This window comes from Papaver somniferum, chromosome 7 (assembly GCF_003573695.1).
Source record: "Papaver somniferum cultivar HN1 chromosome 7, ASM357369v1, whole genome shotgun sequence".
Taxonomy (NCBI): domain Eukaryota; kingdom Viridiplantae; phylum Streptophyta; class Magnoliopsida; order Ranunculales; family Papaveraceae; genus Papaver; species Papaver somniferum.
The window spans coordinates 95,681,192-95,701,359 of NC_039364.1; positions in this window are offsets into that span (position 1 = coordinate 95,681,192).

Genomic DNA, 20,168 nt, shown 5'->3' on the forward strand with positions numbered 1-20,168 from the left:
AGTAAAGCGCACACAAAAAGAATTGTTTCCCCATGATTATTTACACCAACAAAGTGTGCAAATGGTTTATCATAGTCATTAGTTCCAAATGTCGCGTCGAATACCAATATATCACCGAAGAAACTGTAGTCCATCCTACATTTTGCATCACTCCAAAAACAATTGCACAGTTGACCAGACTCATCCATTTCAATTGCATAAAAGAAGTATGGATTATCTTTTTGCTTTGCCTGAAAGTATTCTAACAGATGTTCAATATCTCCTTTTTTTAGGACACCTTGACGCGGTCTTTTTTGTATATGATTATTACAGTCCATTTGAGTAAAGTTCATATTTTGAGACCCCCTTGACTCGACATTGAAATATGCAAAAATATTTTACTGACTTATCCCTGCATCATGCATGTTTCCAATTAATCTCGCTTGAGCAGTTTCTATTTTCCTCTGTGATCTCAATAGATGCACTTTCCCTGGACAAGTAAGCATGTGATTGTGTTTTTGCACATATTCTACAATAGAGTATCTTGAATCATCACTTACTAGTTTGATAACTAACTTTACTTTGCAACCGTTCGTGCATGCAAGTGTCGTTTCATAGGAGACCCCCTTATATGTTTTCGATAATTTCCTTGATTTGGATAAACCAAAGCTCTTCTAGAAATTGTTTTATCTTGCGGTGAATGGTCGAATCTCTACGGATACTAAACCGAACGCCTCTAGCATAACGATTATAGTACTCATATGCCTTTTCTTCTGAATCTAACTCCATACCTATTTTCGGCACTTCTTCGTTAGCGCCCTTTAGGCCTTCACTCATAGGGACATCCTTTTCCATAAGAAAATCATCGATGTATTCGTTATACCATGTGGCTCAAGAATCACCATGACCTGATTCATAAACACAACAATTGAATAAGCAATAATAGAATAATTATCAAAGTAATTTGGAAATTCGATACAAAATTTCACACATTCGTATGAATGTAATTAGCATTGTTATTGTTGATTAAAGGGAACTCGATTACAGTCATGTCTTGCCAATTATTGGTATACCCATTCACTACTATTGTATACAGTATCAATATAATCAGATGTAATTTTTCAAGATGAGAAATGACAATTACTATGAATGTATATTTCATCTCTTGTTAATCACTATAAAAGTTAATATGACAAAGATCTCGTACTGCTAGAACAAGCCAATAAAAACTCATCACATATTGATAATAAAATCTCAATCAAACCAAATCAGGAACTGTAAAAAGAACATTACCTGGTTTACTTATTCTTTGGTTTCAATTAGGTATAAAATCTGTTGTTTGCATCCCTCTAGTTCTCAATTTTCACAAAGAAAAATAAAAGCTCTTGGAGATCGAGGAGAAGAATTTTCTTTAGATGCAAATTCTCGAAGGAGAGAAATATTATAGGCTTCAGGTTTTTCACGAAATAAGAGACTCTTAACTTCCCTTGCCGCCAAAAAGTTGTTCTTACCGCCTAAAGAAAGATATTATAGGATATTCTTCCAAAATACGACAAAAATAACCATAGTCAAACCCAAGGTTAGATGACGTCAAAAGTTTCCAGATGCCTTCCACTGGTGCTGCTAGATCAAAAAAATTTCCAAAAAGTTAAGACTTTTTATTTTTTAAGTCTAGAAGTCGTTCCAAAATTTTAGATCCAAACTGATTTTTTTTTTTGACTTGATGTATATCCAAATAGGTCACTAGCGTTGGATGATACATAAATAGTTGGGTGAGAGATTTCAATATCTCAAAGTGAACCGGCTTTCTTTATAGGTGAATTTAATGCTTTTCTTAGTCATGATGATAGAATGGGTGGCTTAAAACTTGATGACAATCATTTTCTAAATCTTAAAACTTTTTGTGAAAAATTTGACTTGCATGATCCTGGTTTTTCTGGACCTTGATTTACTTGGTCTAATATGCAATGTGGTTCTGACTTAATCCTAGAAAGATTTGATAGATGTTTCACAAACCATGATGCTTAATTTTTTTCCTCTAAATTATGTATCAATAACCTCCCTGGAGATTCCTCTGACCATTGCCCCATGCATATATGATTTAACTTTGAAGGTGATTGCATGCCTAAGGCTAAGTCCCATGGGATAGATTTGGCTGCTAGATTAGACCAAAAACGTTGCAGAATATGCTTAAGATAAGATATGGACGCTCGTATTTGAGTCAAATACGTTGTTGTACCCCAGCACATATTTTCGTGATTCCTAATTCAGGTCACAGTTTGGCGGACACCTTTCACCGAGGTAATTTGGTCCAATCTACTGGCCAGTTACTAAAAGTGTCCTCACTACTAGTACTTGCCTTTAGCACTTTGAGTTAGGAGAAGGTTGAGTCATTATTGCAGCATAGCAAGGGAAGCGTCCAAATCTGATCTATATACTCGACAATTCATCTGGTGATTTCGCAGTCGCCAAAGAATCCCCAAGAAGCATCAAATATTTCCAATGGGATCAATATAACCTACTTCAGTTGCTTTTGCTTTTTGTTCTTCTTGAGTGAAGTCCGAGAAGAAATATTTTATGCTTTTCTCCTTTCCGCAAAACCAAAACAAGAGCCAAGCGGAAGGAAAGGGGACCTTGAGGTTAGGATCCTGGAAAGTAACCGCATTTCAGAACGCCAACATTTAATAGAAAACCCCCTCTTGAGTGCACTTTGTTCGAATCGTGTTTCTAGTAAGGAAAGAATGAAAAAATGATTGGATGTGCCTGTCACACAGCATTTGATCATTCATCAGCGCCTTCGTATGCTTCGATTGAGAATGAATTCTTTCGGTCAAGTGGACGAATTGAATGAGTGATTCAGCAATGGAATAAAGAGTGAGAGCAAAGCTCGTCGCACACCTCCCGATGAAGCCAACAAAAATATTATCTGAATATAAAAGACAAAAGGAAGTTTCATTAGGGTCGTATACCAGCCTCATGTTCTGGAACTTCTTGTTTTAATCGAAGTATATAGATCCGTCTTCTTGTTGTTGTCAATTCAAACGCATGTTTGGTCACCAAGAAAGGAAATCGAATGGGCACCCAATGTTTACGTTCTTCTATTTTCTGCTGTCGGAACTTGAACCTGCGACCATTAGGTTAAAAGCCCAATTCTCAACCAACTGATCTATACATCCATAAATGATCGGTATAGGCTTGGTAGGGCTTGAACCTACAATATTACCATTATAACTGGGATGAGTATGGAAGTTGATGACTATTTTCTACTTAGTAAGTAGTCCCAAGTTGTGAACTGGCTCCGAGCAATGCCTATTCCTTGATCAATGATCGAATTAATTTGTATTTCGTAGTTTGTAAATTATAGTACGTTTCTTTGTATTCATTTGATTAACAAGAGTGGGATATCGTCTAAAGCCTAGGTTACAGAACCAGGGATTTTCATTGATAGGTGAGACAATATCACTTATGTGATTGATGGAGAAGTGAAGTTCGGCTTTCCTTATTCACCATAGCAGTTTTTTCTGGTTGTTAAAATCTATATGGTTTTGGATGTCATTGAGAGACGGTACGGTTGGATAAGGGTTAGGGACAGAGAGGGAAATGTTTGGAAGAATAGAATAAAGATTAATTTCTTGAGCCTCCATGGGTTTATAGTTGAGATCATTTTGTCTAGAAACACTCTTGATGTTAATGGTCTTCCTTTTCTGAACAACATCTTTAGACATATGTCCAGCATCATTTTTCTTATGTTTCCTTTTAACATGCAAGAACATCAGGGTTATGAGTAGGGATACCCCCCACCATAGGCTCTTTGAGACCAGTGTTGTTAGCCAGGACAATCTGCCTTTGGTCATTCCTCATCTTGATGGAAAATTCAGCAGCAACATCCTTGTCTGAATAGGATCTTCTTTTTATAATATTGGAGGGACTCTTAGGAGGGGTATTGATGGGAGTTGAGTAGTTGGCGTTTGGAAATTTGTGGATGTGAGGGTTGTTTACTTCCCTTTCTTCACAGAGATGACCAGGATGGTCAAGGAGTCTACATACTCTGCAGAACTGGATGCCATGTAGAACACAAGCAAATTCCAGCTGGTAAGAGATAGTGGTGGTTTCATAGGCATTAATCCCGAACTTCAGAGATATGGTGATGTCAATATACATAAGGATTTTCATATTCTTCTCATCAGTATCTATGCTATAAGGTTTCTTGGCTTCTTAGAAGATTCCTGTTGGCCTGAGGATATTACTGATATCTAGGATTATGTGTCTTGGAATTATTTTTACCAAAACCCATATCTTCACATCATGGAAGTTAACTTCATTTATGTAATCAGGACCACAAGTCGGAACCTCATTAAGCACAATAAGCTTTCCAAATATACCTTTATGCTCACATGTCTTATAGAGTAATAGTTCTTTTTTTCCTCCAAAGATGAACTTAAGTATCTCTTCTGAACTCCCAGTTGTTAGGGATAAATTTGGAGATAGTTCTGGTGTCATATGAGGCTTTACTGCATAGTCTACTAATGAAGACCCATTTCCAGGATATATCTTTTTCGGGTAGGATTTTTTATGAGTTTAAAAAGACCTTAGAACATAGATCTTCGGAGATATTTAGGTTTGAACTCATTTGGTTAACAATATTGGCTATAGATTCATCAGTTTTGGTTCCAGAGGTGGAAGCCATTATGATGTAGGTGATGGAGTTATATAGGTTTTGGGTGTTATCTATGATATTAGAGTGAAGGAGATAAGTGTGAAATTGGGTAGATTTAATTTGAATTTGTTTGGACTAGATTGTAGTATTGTAGTACACTTGCATAATGACATAGAGCATACAAATATGCGTTTTGTCATATTATAGATGGTACTTTTTAGTTCTACCTATGTCCCAATAATGCCACATAAACTGGAAGGACACGCCCCATGTGATGATTGAATGAGGCCAATGCAGGGATTGAGGATGACTACTGAGAGCTTTGTTGTGATTGACTACTAGCAAGTCCTTAAGGTATATCCTGAAAAGGCATAGAGTAACAATGGAGAAAAATATAGCAGTGGTAAGCAACAAACTAGACCAGTGAGTGGTTTTTATAATGTGAGTTCTCGTACTTTCCTTAGCCCCATAATTCACATTATGATGGTGGTCAAGACTGACCGAGAGCATTGGTAAAGGGTGTGATCGCTAGAGTTCGAAATACTTGAATCCTATAGTTATTGGGAAACTTTCCTAACTCCTTGACTTCAATTTTAGATTCAGTGATGTGATATGGATAGTCTTAGTTAGAGTTTGGGGTTGAGTCCCAATAAGCCGTGTCAATAGGGATGGGTTCCTTCAGACATGTCATTACGGTCATTTTCTATTGAGAAATTCAACCGTCAGAAGATTTTGTTTAGATTTCCTTCTGTCGGTTAATATGTATGAGTGTATAGGGGAATAAGAAATGAAAGGGCATGCAATAGGAATTTATAGGGTATGAAGATGTGATAGGGTTTTTGGAAACTGTTGAATTTAATTGGCGGAGAGATCCAATTAATCCATACAACCACTAAAAATCCAATTCCTAGCCATTCTCAAAGTAGAAGAAGAGTTTCCATGTTTAATACTAGATTTGTTTTCTCTCTCAAATTCCAAATTTATTGCAAAACTCAGAGGGTTTAGGATTTTTAAAACCACATCAACATGGTTGTTGGGGATAAAGTTTCTGACAATCTCAAGAAAGCATGAAAAACAAGAGTTGCTGGATGTGAGGTTAGAGTCATGTATCTATTGGTACCAATTCGAGTATGCAATTGAAAGATTGCCTTATGAAATTGATTTCCCGCAAGGTTGTGAATCTCTCATTATCACCATAAATTTAATTAGTATTTTGATGATCTTCAGCACAATGTAACTGTGAAAATCAAGGATTTGCAAAGGCAAGGCGGTCCACCAGGAATAATGCATCCTCTTGTTTCTAGTTCCCCTGTCAAAGCGCTTGTTGGAGTGATCAATCGCCCTTATGTTGCTTTTAATCAAGATGTAAGTAATCCTTTTATGATTAACACTCAGAATTTTGAGATCGAAAGTGGGATTGGAAGTGGTAGTGGTGATTGAGCATTTGATGGTGATGGTTCTGCAGGAGAGAATAATCAAGAGGGTCAAAAAGAGGATGATAGTGGTAAAGGTAAATCACCTATGAGGTATGGTGAAGAAGCAATTCCCCACAAAAATACCAATCCTCCTAGACCAAGTTCTGGTGATGACAACTTGAAGTTGTATGCATATCATCGAAGGTTTGGTCCCCTTTGAAGTGCATGAAGGCATTGCAGTTGTAGCAGACCGGTACCTTGATTCAAGGGTGGGTAGAATTGGTTTTATATCTGGTAAAAATTCCTCACGAGGTATGACATGCAATTAGAGTATTGGCTATGCAACCTACGCAGGATGAGGAGCCCATGCGTTTTTCGGTTCTAGATGCTTTGTGCCCCACTGTGTCTGGTGTTGGTCGAGAGGTCTTTCCCTCTAGGAATTTTCCAGCATCTGAACCAGTGAATCACCCATGGTCCATCTAACATTCCCCCGAGTCGTATCGATTCTTCCGTGCCAGAAGTCCTAATGCAAGCTGCAACAAATCAATGTTGAGTTCCAGCATCATGGAATCGCCGATTTCACCGTACCCCAGCACGGGAGACCAAAAACACGGCTCAGAGTGTGAGTCAGGGGACTCGGAGCAGGATTCAACAACATATTCAGTAAAAGGTTAGAAATCCAGCCATTGGCTCTCTAGTTCTTATATTGTTTAGCATTAACAAGCTCATTAGGAGAGTCAGTGGTAGGATTGTGGTTCCTGAAACTAGTTCCTGAAATCTTGATGTGCTTTAAATATTTTTTGTTTTGTTTTTTTGGATATGGTATATTGGATATGTTGAAGTTGGTTTGAATCGTGGTTATTTCTTATTTTCCTTATGGTTTTGCTTATGTTGGACAGTTGATGGTTGGTTGCAGCCAAACTATTGTTGGAATATATATTCTAGATTGGGTAATACTTTGTGGTATGTATTTTGATTTTCTTAAAACTATTTTTGTTGTTGGAATTGGTTGTGAATTTGATTGGGGTTTTCTATGGGGGGTTATGGGTGTAACTACGAATATAGGAAATAGTTTGAAGATCCCAATCGCTAGAACTTTGGTATAGGTTCAGGCTACAGAAAACAAGGATATTTTGATGGAAGGTTTGAGACTTTAGATTTTTGTAAGGGATGTTTTGATGATACGTATAATTTAAGTGAGTGATTGGGAGGTGGTTAATGATGGATCTAGCCTTACAGAGACAAAGGTTCTTAGAGGATTGATTTTGAGCCAAGAAGTACCTGATTGACGATTGGTTGTCTACGATACCATTGAGATGTAGGTGATTGAAGCAGTTCTGAATAATTGTGACTCCATACGTGATTATTTTGAGTTTTCCTTCTATGATTTTGGTAGTTATGGTGATCTTGGTGATTATTATGCTTCTGATTATTAAAATTAGATTATTGGTGATTTGATTGTTACCCGACTTCATGAAAGAAAGAAACAAATCATAAGAGAAAAAAAAACGATGAAGATAAAAATCCGACGAAAACTAGCCGTTAGAGGCCGAGAAGGAGCTACAACGGTCGAAAACATATGAAAAAAAAGGGGGAGTCAAGTGGTTAGGAAAGAGAATGAGTCCTACAAGAAAAGAGAGACATTTTTCTTTTTGTATTTTGAAATTGAAACTTATAATAAGTAATTTTTAATTTGGCAAAAAATCAACACCAAGAACGAATTATTTTCAAAAATTACAGAAGTACTCGGTGAGAATATTTTGTACAAAATCTTCCCATGTTAACTAATTGTACAAAAATTCCAAAAAGAATGTTAAAAAGAGATAGAATTAGTTTGTCCCTAGAAATAGAGATCTATGTACGCACTTCAAACCCAAACTTCTTAATCCACATCGTTGATGCTTCTATCACCTATTCAATCAACATTCAGAATGTTCAAAAGTTTAAACCCATACCCGTCCAACCCGTAGCGGGCGGGTAACAAAACCTGCCCGCTGTTTGTGGGTGCGGGGTTGGTTATGAAAAAAAAAAACCGCAATCTGTGGGTGCGAGGTTGGTTTTAACTTATACCCGCCCATACCCGCCCATGTGCAGCCCTATTCAAAACCATTCAAATTTAAATTTTAAATTTTTTGATTTTAGACGTAAGCTTCGTGGCATGGAAAATATCCCATTTTACAACTATAATCCCCAGCCGAGTCGACGGACAATGAAAATCATGCAATATCACTCCCACAATCTCATATATGGAGAGAACAACCAATTTAAGCTTAAGTAGGACCAAATAAAGTACGTGGCCTAAGTAATAGGCTAATACTACATAGTCGGGAAGATGAAACTTTGCAACTCGTTAATAAAAATACTGAATTTATTGAATATAATAAGGGTGAAATATAAATCCCTAAGTTCAGTAACAAAGAATCCAAGCAAGGTAATGTCATACGTACAAAGTTAAAGTGGTTTTTCCTGTGCGGAGAATAATAATTAAGAACTGTCATCCTAGTGGTGATGGTGGATTTTAGTTCAGGGCTAAAATTGTAAAAACCAATATTATGCGCTGACATCCTGCAAAGGATAGAGCCATTGATAAGTGATGAATACTTCTCCACTTTACTAATTCACCTAAAATGGAGCATGTAGCAACAATCCCATATACCTTGTGAATTTATAACAATATTAATGTATGACCAACCTTGTATTTCCTGTACTGCTCTTATCATTGGTGCGGCATGAAGACTGAGTGTTGCTATCAGCAGAGAAACACGAATCTCCAAGAATTAATAATGAAGCATGTACGAAATACCCGTACAGGATATAACTCTCGGAGTGTTATACTAGCCCGATTGAGCATCTGGACTGTCCATATCAGTCTCAGTAACGATCGCGACCATCCAACTTCACCAGCATGATTGGATGGCTCAGATCGAATCCATAACCCTCAGGCAGGTATTGGAGTATTCACCACCGACCCAATGCGGGCCCCGCATGGTCGGCCTCCCAAAAAGGGTAGCATGACTTGCCAAATCGTCCAGCCAAAGCAGCGCGGACGTGAAACCCTAATTTAGGGTCTGCGGCACATTACATGTGTCGCAAAGCAGTCTCAACCATCCATCTTCGCAGGTATAGATGGAGGGTGTAGATGTAGATTCAAAGTGCCCAGAGCATGTCAACACAATCACCGTGGGCCCGCCTACACACATGACCGATCGGTCAGGACAAACTATAGTTGGTCGTTCTAGTTCGTGCGCCCAAACAAGGCATGATGCACGGCCGGTGAAACCCTAATTAGGGTTTGAACATCACGAGCGTCAATTTTCTCCTGCACGAATGAAGGGTCCAGGAATAGACTAGGAAGGTACGGTGCGCATCAACATGATCACCGTGGGCCCATCTATCTCCACACCCGATCGGCCAAGGCATATCATGCCTGGTTGCCTCGATTCGCACGCCCAAACTAGGCGTGGTCACACCTCCCAATTGTAAACTAATCTCGACCACACAACTTTGCCGGATAAATTGAGTGGCTTAGATCACGTTTCTATGGGACAATGAAATACAAGCGTGTACACCAGCCCGTCGTCTGCACACCAGACTAATCGTCCAAGACCGACCAGGCTTGGTCGCCTCGAAACACGCGCCCAAAGTTGACATGACGAGCGGCCTTTGCGGCACAAAATCTCTGTCACAAATCAATCCTAGCCGCTCCTCTTTGTCGGACAAATTGAGGATCTAGATTACACTTTCACGAGACAATGAGGTATGGACATGTACACCGGCATGCCGTCTACACGCATGCCCAATCGGCCTTTCCAAAATCGTGTCCCAAGCTTGGATTCGACCAAGCTGAAGAGTGATGCTTGCGCACCTCTTCATAAACCCTAATTCCACTAACGGTCGCACATGAGTGTCTCAAAGATCATCTCGTCATTTCAACTTCACCTGCTTGGTTATATAACCCTGGTCAGGGGTCAACTGGTCAATGAAGTGTCGTGGTGATTACCATCCGTCACTCTACCACACCAAGTGATCGGCCAAGTCAGGACTTACCTGTACAGCCCCAAACGATCACTTGAAGATGGCTAGACATGCATCTATTTTAAGACGCTTAATCGTGACTTACTCCATTAATCATTAAAACAGCGATGCTTAACTCATGCTAAATACATTCGATGCATTACATGTATAGGATTCACACGATATTTCATAAATATCGACTTCTTAAATAACTTAGTTATTTAATCTAGCATTACATGCTACTTTCTGTGGGTCCCACGATCCAAATACTCGAGACATCAATCATGTCACAAACTGGGGGATACATACTGGGGTATTGGGATGGCGGTCTACAGCGTGCAGCGCACAACGCGCCATCACAAAAACGTGTCAGGAAGTCATGAACGGTTAGTGATGACGGGAGAAGTGGGCAAGACTGATCGTGTAACACTAATACACTCAACTCCACTACTCCATCACTCCACTTCCCATGAGAGACGTGGGTTAGGCTCAATGACTTGTATAAATAGGTTCTCCTCCCTATTTTCAAAGAAGACAACACAAAAAAACAGAAGCAAGTGTTGATACAACCGTATTCAAACACCGGAACTGATAGCTTACATTCTGCACCAGTTCAGCTTTCTTATACAAGTCATACATAGCCAACACCTTCAAAATATCAACACCTTCTTTGCTTCCCTCCCTAAGATCAACCCTGTCTCCTTCACTTTTTGACCGAAGCAAGTCTGGAACGGCCATTTCTTGGTTTAGGACAGAATTGTACAGATTGATTTCTCGAATCACAAAGCACTCTCATGCAGTGCATTTGTTTAGGGTTTAGATTCATTCCTCATCCACACACCCCAAATTACCAAATTCGGCAGGAATAGTTTTCTCCCATAAACAATTGGCGACCACAGTGGGAGATTAATCTCTCGGTTGTGAAGTCAATTTCTTCAATACCAATTCAATTTTACTGATTTCGAAAATGGTGGATCTTAGGTATGGAGCAACGGCCAATCCTGACGGGACTAGCGTTGACAACACTCTCGGTGTTAATATCCTAGGTGTCACCGTGCATCCAGTCAATACCATCAATGTATCTCGTGGAATTGCTTCCTCTACTATCAGCACTAGCATAGCAGGAGATGTTCCAGTAAGTGTAACACCTCCCATCACCAGAGACAGAGCAGCCGCAAATCCCGGCAGCTCCTCAAGTGTAACGCCTCTGGCAGTCACCAGAGCAGCAACTTCCACCCCTTCATCAGAATGAGGAGCTGGAGGAGCAAGAGGAGGACCATCTCCCAATACCATCGCATGGAGAGGCAGGAATTCCTTGCTAAGACTCAAACGGATATGGCTGCAACACAGAAAGAGGTACTCACTTTTTTTAAGACATTAACTGATCGATTGCCACAAGATCCGCGACATCCCCTGGAGCCAACAAGGAACGCATTCAACGCACCCGGAGAAGGTACTTCAGCGGCGCGGACCTACATGGACCTGATCAAAGAAGTGACATCAGATATGAACGGTCCTGTCATGGAGATTCCTACACTGGGGACTGATCCTCACAACGATCCTCGTCAAGTCAATAGTCTCACTATGAGCCATAGGACGGTGGATCAGGAAGCGGAAGAAGGTCACAACCGGGCCCTACACGTTACTGTACGCATCAAGGATTCAGAGATCAAGAGGGCCTTCATCGACACGGGAACGTCTTCGAATGTGATTACTCTCAAGACTCTCAGGACGGCCAAGGTTCGCTCAGGCAAGATCGTATGGCATCCTACCACAATGACAGACTTTGAATGAAACCAGACCAGCACATACGAGATCGTCCCTTCAACGTATCACCAATGCCTGAAGAATATGCTGAATAAAGAAGTCATTCGTATTCCTGCATCATTGTTTTCTTATGCACGGATATGCGGAATGAGACTGTTCAAACCGAGAGAAGCTCCGCGGGAAGGATCATACAAAGTCCATTGCATCTCACTCCCCACGTGAGCGTCAATCCAGGAGGAGGACCGACCTGCATCATCGAAGGCTAGGCCCCATGATGCATCCTAGCCGACGAGGCATCTTAATTATTCTCTCCATCCAACGGAATGCTACAACAACGATCAACCACAAGAAGAAGTGCTAGACGCTCCACGACAGCTGCAAGATGGTGCCAACTCCACAACTGATGAGCTCGACGATGAGGAATCTCCTAGTCCTATCTCCATCAGCTCGACCTTGTGTAAGAATTCATACAATCTACGATCCAAGCCGGTCAAACAATCTCTGAGGCAATTCAGGCGCGAGATCAGGTCTTGCATGGATTCCAGAGACTTGAACGAATGTTGCCCCAATGACGATTTCCTCTAACCAACATCGACATGTTGGTAGATGCTACCAGCGAACACGGCATGTTCTCCTCCATGGATGGATGTAGCGGATACAATCAGATAAGGATGTATGAGCATGGTGCAAGTAAGACATCTTTTCAAACCCTATTGGAAACTTTTGTTATACCATAATGCCATTCGGTTTGAAAAGTGCCGGTGCGACGTATCAACGCACTATGACGACAATCTTCCATGACATGATGCATAAGCAAGTTGAAGACTACGTGGACGGTATAGTAGTCAAACAAGACTCAAGCTATCCTCACAATGCCGCTGCCGAGAACCGTTAAGGGGCTCCACAGCTTCATGGGCAAGGTGAATTCGACGTTTTATACCTGGCTTAGCCCAGCTCGTTGCTTCATTCACTCCCTTGCTGAAGGGACGAGAAAGTTTCCTCTGGACCGCACTACAACAGGAAGTGTTTCGAAAGATTCAACGAATATTGTCATCTCCAAATCATCACAAGGGTTCACCTATCATGTCATCCCATACAAAGAGCGATCCAGGGACATCTTCGGATCTACTGGAGCGTCCCGAATTCAAGACACTTGAGGGTCACGATCCAAATGTGACTGAACAACAAGTGGTGTAATTTTGCATCAACATGACGGAACCTATCTATCGTGCTTTGTCGAAGAACCTGCGCTTTCAGACATCCTCTGAACTCTGTAAAGCTGTTAAAACGCTTAGTTGCGACAGCACCTGCCCTGCTAGAAGAACAAGCCTGCAAGTAATGAAGAGCCTCATGATGTTCGCGGAAGCATACATCTCACCAACATGCAATACAACCTTCAGCCTTCTGTAAGCAGTTTCACTAAAGCAGCAAGAGGAAAGCCACCGAGATACAACATCCTGCGCGTCCAAAATTGCCAACTTCAACTCCAACACCACGTGCAAGACTGCCGCAATAATGAAACAACGTCCAAGATATTCCATATATGGATCGACGGTAACTACATCAATGAGAGACGCTTTCAGAATTTGTCTCCCGTGGAAAAAGTAGTTCTGTTACCAAAGGAGATTGCACCTGGGACTTAAGAGGGTGCCAAGTTCGTGCAAGTTTCCACCACGCCTCTCCCTGCCAGTCTCTTATGATCACAGTTGCTGCCAAGAACTGTTGTTGCTCGTACATTGATACCATCCAGAGCTTCACCATATCAACAACCATTACGTACAAAAGACCCATCGGGAATACAAGATGGAGCCACGTAGACCACGCTTGGGGACTGAGGCTCGGCATGAAATTCCTTCGCCGTCAGTCAAGAACTTCTTCAACACAAGAGAGGTAGTATATCAAGAAGCATGTAATTCGCAAAGGGAAACCAAGCTGAAGAAGAGGCTGCTTCAGCACTCTCCAGCAGAAGCCGCTTCAACACTCTCTCCAGTAGAAGCTGCTTCAACGCTCTCCGGTTCCTGCTCGCTCCAGAAGCTGCTCTAACGCTCTCCAGGACCTGCTCGCTCCAGAAGCTGCTTCAACGCTCTCAGCGGGACCCACACCACGTTCGAACATACAAGGTTCACGTTTGGGCAAAGCAAGCAGCCTGGGTCCCACGAGCAAAGGGAAGACCGATGTTGGTTAGCAAGACCGGTGTTAGTCAGCAAGACGTCACAACAGCAAGGTCGATGTCGGTCGAGGCAGCGATGTCTGTCAGCAAGGTCGGAGTTCGTCAAATCAGCAAGGCCGGTGTTCGTCAAGGCAAGGTCGGTGTTGGTCAAGGAGCAAGTATGGTGTTGGGTGAGGCAACAGGTTTGGTGTCTGGTCAAAGCAGGCACGCGGAGAGTCCCACTTGATCATGCACAACTAGTCCCAGATTGGTCAAAGCAGGCACAGCCGCCCCCAAGCAAAACAGGCACACGGTGGGTCCCACGTTCGGGCAAAGCAAGCAAGGCTGGTATTGAGCCACGTCAGCAAACAAGGCCGGTGTTTGTCGAATCCACGAAGTCGGAGTTGATCAAGGTCATAAGGCTGGTATTCGAATGAAATAGGCGCACACAGCAGGGCTGGTTTTCAGTCGAAGCACAGGGACGACGTTTGAAGCATGTACACAGTGGACCCGTGTTTAATTGAAGCATGAACATCTGCCATGTTCGAAGCAAGCATGTTTACATCGGGTCCCACGTTCGACCAAATCAGGCACACAGTGGACCCATGTTTAACCGAAGTAGGCACAACAAACCCACTTTCGATCAAGCAGGCGCATGATGAGTCCCACGGTTGAGCGAAGTAGGCGGGCCCACATGCCTATCAAACAGGTGCAACAGGGTAACATTTGGTCGAAGCATATACATGGTGGGGTCCACATCCGTTCAGAGTTACATGCACGGTTATCTATGGGAAGAGGAGCATACAACTTCTATTCCCTTCTTGGCTCAAATACCTGAATGAGGAAACCGGTCCCACCAAGGTCGTCGTCACACCTGGCATACTCCCACGAACGAAGCAGGCGCAACAGCCCGTCGATTAGGCATATCAAGCCCACGTTCGATCAAGCAGGCGCAATAGCCCCTCGACCGAAGCAGGCTTAGCAAGGTCGATCCGGAAAGACCGACATTCGAACGGAGCAAGCACGGAGCAGGCTCTCGACCGAAGCAGGCATAACAAGGTCGATCGAAGCAGGCAAGACCGACATCATACGCTCGCCTGGACGCCTCTTGAACGTGACATGCTCCAAGGACAAGACGACCCGTCTCTCCTGGTAACATCTAACTTTGTCTCATAAGTTTTATCTTTAACTGTCACCATCTCATGCCTACCCCACAATAATGCAACCATTATGCGCTAGGCAGGGGACTTAATGTTGATGGTGGATTTTAGTTCATGGCTAAAATTGTAAAAGCCAAAATTATGCGCTGACATCCTGTAAAGGATAGAGCCACTGATAAGTGATGAATACTTCTCCAATTTACTAATTCACCTAAAATGGAGCATGTAGTAACAATCCCATATACCTTGTGAATTTATAGCATTATTAATGTATGACCAGCCTTGTATTTCCTATACTGCTCCACTCTTATCATTGGTGCGGCATGACGACTGAGTGTTGCTCTCAGCATAACAACACGAATCTCCAAGCATTAATAATGAAGCATGTACGAAATACCCGTACAGGCTGCAACTCTCGGACTGTTATACTAGCCCGATTGAGCATCTGGACTGTCCATATCAGTCTCAGAAACGATCATGACCATCCAACTTCACCATCATGATTGGATGACTCAGATCGAATCCATAACCCTCAGGCAGGTATTGGAGTATTCACCACCGACCCAATGCGGGCCCCGCATGGTCGGCCTCCCCAAAAGGGTAGCATGGATTTCCCAATCGTCCAGCCAAAACAGCGGACGTGAAACCCTAATTTAGGGTCTGCGGCACATTACATGTGTCGCAAAGCAGTCTCAACCATCCATCTTCGCAGGTATAGATGGAGGGTGTAGATGTAGATTCAAAGTGCCCAGAGCATGTCAACACAATCACCGTGGGCCCTCCTACACACATGACCGACCGTTCAGGACCAACTATAATTGGTCGTTCCAGTTTGTGCGCCCAAACAAGGCATGATGCACGGCCGGTGAAACCCTAATTAGGGTTTGAACATCACGAGCGTCAATTTTCTCCTGCACGAATGAAGGGTCCAGGAATAGACTAGGAAGGTCCGGTGCGCATCAACATGATCACCGTGGGCCCATCTATCTCCACACCCGATCGGCCAAGGCATATCATGCCTGGTTGCCTCGATTCGCACGCCCAAACTAGGCGTGGTCACACCTCCCAATTGTAAACTAATCTCGACCACACAACTTTGCCGGATAAATTGAGTGGCTTAGATCACGTTTCTATGGGACAATGAAATACAGGCGTGTACACCAGCCCGTCGTCTGCACACCAGACTAATCGTCCAAGACCGACCAGGCTTGGTCGCCTCGAAACACGCGCCCAAAGTTGACATGACGCGCGGCCTTTGCGGCACAAAATCTCTGTCACAAATCAATTCTAGCCGCTCCTCTTTGCCGGACAAATTGAGGATCTATATTACACTTTCACGAGACAATGAGGTATGGACATGTACACCGGCATGCCGTCTACACGCATGCCCACTCGGCCTTTCCAAAATCGTGTCCCAAGCTTGGATTCGACCAAGCTGAAGAGTGATGCTTGCGCACCTCTTCATAAACCCTAATTCCACTAACGGTCGCAGATGAGTGTCTCAAAGATCATCTCGTCATTTCAACTTCACCTGCTTGGTTATACAACTCTGGTCAGGAGTTAACTGGTCAATGAGGTGCCGTGGTGATTACCATCCGTCACTCTACCACACCAAGTGATCGGCCAAGTCAGTTTTACCTGTACAGCCCCAAACGATCACTTGAATATGGCTAGACATGCATCTATTTTAAGACGCTTAATCGTGACTTACTCCATTGAGCCTTAAAACAGCGATGCTTCACTCATGCTAAGTACATTCGACGCATTACATGTATAGGATTCACACGATATTTCATAAATATCGACTTCTTAAATAACTAAGTTATTTAATCTAGCATTACATGCTACTTTCTGTGGGTCCCACGATCCACATACTCGAGACATTAATCATGTCACAAACTGGGGGATACATACTGGGGTATTGGTCTGGCGGTTTACAACGTGCAGCGCACAACGCGCCATCACAAGAACGTGTCAGGAAGTCATGGACGGTTAGTGATGATGGGAGAAGTGGGCAAGACTGATCGTGTAACACTAACACACTTAACTCCACTACTCCATCACTCAACTTTCTCTACTTCCCATGAGAGACGTGGTTTAGGCTCAATGACTTGTATAAATAGGTTCTCCTCCCTATTTTCAAAGAAGACAACACAAAAAACATAAGCAAGTGTTGATACAACCGTATTCAAACACCGGAACTGATAGCTTACATTCTGCAAGCCAGTTCATCTTTCTGATACAAGTCATACATAGCCAACACCTTCACAATCTCAACACCTTCTTCGCTTCCCTCCCTAAGATCAATCCCATCTCATTCACTTTGTGACCGAAGCAAGTCTGGAACGGCCATTTCTTGGTTTAGGCATGAATTGTACAGATTGATTTCTCGAATCACAAAGCACTCCCGTGCAGTGCATTTGTTTAGGGTTTAGATTCATTCCTCATCCACACACCCCAAATTACCAAATTCGGCATGAATAGTTTTCACCCATAAACACCTAGTCTTCCCTCTCAGTCCCACCTGCAAACTGAGCTAAAGTCGGTGAATCCAAACACAACTTCAAAAAACTTTAGCAATATTTAAGATTTTCTTTATATAATTGTAGGCTCTTTTTGTCGCATCCGCAAAAACAAAATAATTAGATGAAAGTTTCGGCAAACTTAAAGAGTTATAAACCCCACTGATAAACAAAAAATTATGTTTCTGAATTTGTTTGGAGTTAGAGATGCTTGCAATGTGATAAATTTATCCATTGTATCAATGTTCGAAGGTTTCCGACTGCCTAGATTTCTTTCTGTCATGTCATTGCAAGGGAACAAACCAAGTAAGGTTCAAGGCCTTTTGCTCATGCACACCATGCCACGAAAAAATCTGCTAGACTGCTAGTCCCACTGTTTACATCTCCCTACAATCAAAATATATAATTTTGGTATTAACAATTAACTAGTTGTCCACTCATGCGATGTACGGGTCTATTTCTTGCTTATCTAATAATCGAGGGTGATTGTACTGAGGATTTTTGAGTTGGTTCAATCCATAATTAAAGAACATAAATTATTTATATTATACGAAATACCACTTCATAATAATATATCAGGTTGAGAAAAGCGGAACATCTTGGAACCCAAACATTTACTAAAAGGAAAACAAACATCCAATTTTTTTTTAATTAACTGATAGTATCTAAAAATCTACTAAAATCTACCAAACTGTTAATAGACATAAACTGGATTACCTAAAAAAACAACCTAAGGTGCGTGATAAGGATTAAAAAGAAAACTCTATATAAGTACCCCAAAGCTCCAAATTCAAAGTCGAATAAATTTAATCTTCTATTAATCATTTTTATGCATGTGTCAGTGCTTTGAGAATAATACAGTCTATAGATATGGAATTGGCACGAATATATGGACACACAATGGTTTTGGTATATCCATATGGTAAATCATTTTTATTGATGTTAGTAATTTTTATTTTGATGGTTCATTAGCTATATTTGAGAAGCCATTTTCATTCTCATCGAAAGCTCCCGATCTCAAGTAGAATTCGGCATTATATAAGCCATGTGCCGAACACCTGTCCATGATGCGTAGCAAAGCCGTTTTAACCGGAAATTAACATCTAGTCCAATCAATACTTTTGCAAAAAATTTATGTTTAAGTAGCAGTTTCGTAATTAGATAAACAACTTTTTTTTTCCATTGGGAAAGTTTGTTAAGGTGATGCTTCGACTATTAGTTGTTGATTAAAAGTTGGACATGTCATGAATATAGTTTTCATTTTTGTTCGCCATTTACAGATGATAATCCAACCAGTATTCTGATTTACACCAACTTTTGCGTCATTCACGTAATGTGGATAGTTGCATTGTATCCATTGTTATGGAACTGCATCTCTTTAGTGACTCAGCAAAACAACACCGTATCGATATATTTTAAAAATTATATTTAAATCATGAAATACATGATTAATAAAAAAACGACGTTGTTATACTTTTAAAAAACTACAACACTTGTTTTCGTAGGGTTTCTTTTCTTGAAACAATGGTTTGTTTCCTTTGTTTCTTGAACAAATTTTTGGATAATTTATGTTTTTTTTTCCTAAGAAATAATGAAGTATTGATAGAGGAAAAGATATTTATAAAGGTATTTAGAAAAGTGGTCAGAATAACTTCATTAGAAAAAGAAAATAAAATCTACAGTTTCATAATAATGATGTTTTCCCGATGATAGATAATTTAATTCATAGAGAAGTTTATAAGTCATCTTTAGACTTATTTAAAATCGTTTTTGACTATTTGGTTATATCACCATGAACTGTATTTATATAAAATCCGTGTTACTATTTCATTGATTTTAACCGTGTAGGTTTACTTTTGTTTTCTTTCGTATGGATGTTTTCGGCTAATAAGAAATTTGACATTTTCCAAAATGATTAATATTTGAATCGTGAAATACATGGTAGATATTTTCTGTCGATATATTTTGAAAATTATTACCCTTGGCACTTTGCCTCCGTTACGCAAGAAAAAAACAACTAAAAAAATGATTCCAAAAGAATCATGTACATGTGCCGGTGTCACTGTTGTACAGTGGTAAAGTCACTGGGTGATGATACTAGTGACCTGAGTTCGAAACTCGTCAGCACCGAAATTCTTTACCGATCAAAAAAAAAAGTGGAGGCCACGTGCATCTTAGATCAAGTGTTAATTCTGCAACAAACCATATATATTGATAATGAACAGTGCATCCAATCATTGTGATCGGTTCATGTATTGATTGAATCCCTCGTTGAGCTCATCTGCACAGCCTAATATATTTCATGCAGTAGGTTTCTCCTCCAAGACACTTGTCTTATTTCCGATCCTTTTATCCCCAACGGAGATCCGTAATTGTTTCAATTCTGCAGAAAAATGAAAACAATCACTTGAATTTATGGTACAAATCCAAAAACCCATAAGCAAGAAACCTTTCCATGGACAACAATAGTTCCTGTGCATTTAGATTCAGTAACTCCAAGTTTCG